Source organism: Bicyclus anynana, chromosome 23 (assembly GCF_947172395.1).
Source record: "Bicyclus anynana chromosome 23, ilBicAnyn1.1, whole genome shotgun sequence".
Classification (NCBI taxonomy): domain Eukaryota; kingdom Metazoa; phylum Arthropoda; class Insecta; order Lepidoptera; family Nymphalidae; genus Bicyclus; species Bicyclus anynana.
In genome coordinates, this window is record NC_069105.1 from 9,463,625 (window position 1) to 9,466,350 (window position 2,726).

Sequence of the window (2,726 nt, forward strand, 5' to 3'; positions counted from 1 at the left end):
AGTTAGCCCGCTTCCATCTTAGATTGCATCATCACTTACCATCAGGTAAGATTGTAGTCAAGGGCTAACTTGTAAAGAATAAAAAAAGAAAGGTACACTGTTTGACAAAACATTTCCTAAAGATTTCAAATAACAGCCCTATACTACAGCCTTTCTTGATGTAGGTACTGTTTACCAACAAACAAATTAAAAATGAAGGTATAAATTTCATTATAAGATTTCAGAAGGTATACACTAGTCATTTCAAACCTAATAATAATTCTTATTAGGTGACGACGAATAATTATAATTAACTTGTTCTTCATCATTATCAACCCATATTCGGCTCACTGCCGAGCTCGAGTCTCCTCTCAGAATGAGTGGTGTTAGTCCACCACGCTGGCCCAATGCAGATTGGCAGAATTCACACACGCAGAGAATTAACAAAGTTCTGGTATGCAAGTTTCCTCACGATGTTTTTCCTTTACCGTTTGAGACACGTTATATTTAATTTCTTAAAATGCACACAACTGGAGGATCATGCCCCAGACCGGATTCGAACCCACACCCTCCGAAATCGGAGGCAGGGGTCATATTTACAGGGCTATCACGGCTCTTATAACTTGTACTTAAATATGGTTAATATATTTTATATAACATTTTATAAACAAACAATACATAATTTAAAATAAATAAGTTATGAAATGACATGGGTTTTCTATCTTCATTTCTAATTTCTTTGCTGGTAAACAGTACTCATCAAGACAGGCTGTAGTATAGCTGTTATTTTTCAAAAAAAAAGGTGTTAAAAACCATCATCGACAGAGGTAAGTAGCGGATTTTAAATAAATCTACCAAACGCAACACAAAAATTATCGTCATTGTCAAGGCAATGTGTTCCTGAAAGTCCCAACTTTTCCTCAAGATAAATATTTACTATAATATAATCAGAGTTTTTAATTGGAACCAATAGAATAAGATCATAAACAATGAAGACGATGATTATAAACTGTGTTGCAGTTGTAATGAGTATCGCTTTCCTGAAAAAAATATAGTACTTAGGTAGGTACCTAAAACAGATGTAAATAGGTTTACAACTTTAAAAACAAACAAGTTTAATTTAAAATGTAGAAAAATGAATATTTTTGTGATATACTTATTAATAAAACACAGACTTATCTGTTGTTCTTACATTTATAATTAGGTTTAATGAAATCAACTAAAAGTTCAATTATTATAGTTTGCGTTAGACATTACAACGCATATTCGCGATATATTCGTAAAGGATCATTCCATAAATATTTAACGGGTTATAAATGTCAACAGCGGGCTTAAACTTTCATTAAACCAGCGCCCAAAACATCGAAAATGCCCCAACACGTATACTATCGTATGTTTTAATCTGGTAAAATAATTTAAACTTTTAATCCTCGATACCGGATCCCGATATCATTATGGACGATAAAGTAGGGCATACATACTTCATTCCGTATTTCTGTATAATAACAGACATATACATACGTATCACGTCGAGTGCATCATACGTTTATACTCGTATTATAATAATCAATTTATTAAAAAAAACACTAATTTCATATATATAATTAGCGGACGCCCTATGACCTCCTTAATCCTGCCCTATCACAAAATTCTTTTTTAGCGGACACCTACTACGTAACTATTTACTACCTCCCTGCCAAATTTCATCCTTGTACGTCAAGCAGTTTTCGAAATTTCGTGATGACCTTTCGCATTTACTTATGTATATATTATTAAGATATAACAATAATACGAACCTCCATGTGGAATGTTGAGTCAACTATTTTTGTTCCGAATTCCGATAGTTGTTTCAGTCTTCGAAAAGCTTCGACCAACACCTTTCGACCAAGCTTTCACTTAACTGTTGGATCAAGAGTCGGATACAGAAGGCAGCGATTCTTGAAACGGTGCGTATTATACGGAGATTCCTCACTCTGGAGCCCTGACCACCGGTTGCTTAGGTGCTCAAACGTACTGGGAGGGTTAATTTTTTTATAACTTTTTAATAGTGTTTTGTATATTTTGAATGTATATAACATTGTTAAAAAATAAAAAAATAAATGAGAGTAAAAAAATAAGAACAAAATCTTTGGTTTTACACGGATAATACCTAAATTACGCCTGATTCTATTAAATTCTTAGACTAAAGTTGCCTTAATTTGACACTGGTTCAGGAATGTGTAAATAAATACATCACGGATGCACGGACAGAAAGGCGACGTGGTGCTTATATTGTAGCCATCTGGTTAAATTGACCAGCTAATTAGACTTCATTGATCATTATCAACCCATATTCGGCTCACTGCTGAGGTCGAGTCTCCTCTCAGAATGAGAGGGGTTAGGCCAATAATAGTCCACCACGCTGGCCCAATGCGGATTGGCAGACTTCACACACGCAGAGAATTAAATAAATTCTCTGGTATGCAGGTTTCCTCACGATGTTTTCCTTCACCGTTTGAAACACGTGATATTTAGTTTCTTAACTTTTAATTTTAAGAAACTAGGTTGTTTATTAAACGTTAATAATCAAAATTATTATTAAGTACTATTGAAATATTTTACAACTTATCAATATTTCGTCATAACTAGGTATATGTAATATCTATGTACCACAATTTCGACTACGTGTCCGTCGGCGCCGTGGCTTAGTTGGTTAAAGCGCCTGTCTAGTAAACAGGAGATCGTGAGTTCGAATCTCGCCGGGGCCT

At 34.5% G+C, this 2,726-nt stretch overlaps 1 non-coding gene across 1 annotated transcript; it reads left to right on the forward strand.

Moving 5' to 3' along the window:
• Positions 1 to 2,652: 2,652 nt before the first annotated feature.
• On the forward strand, positions 2,653 to 2,726 carry Trnat-agu (transfer RNA threonine (anticodon AGU)). Its single transcript has one exon. It is a non-coding gene; the product is annotated as a tRNA-Thr (tRNA).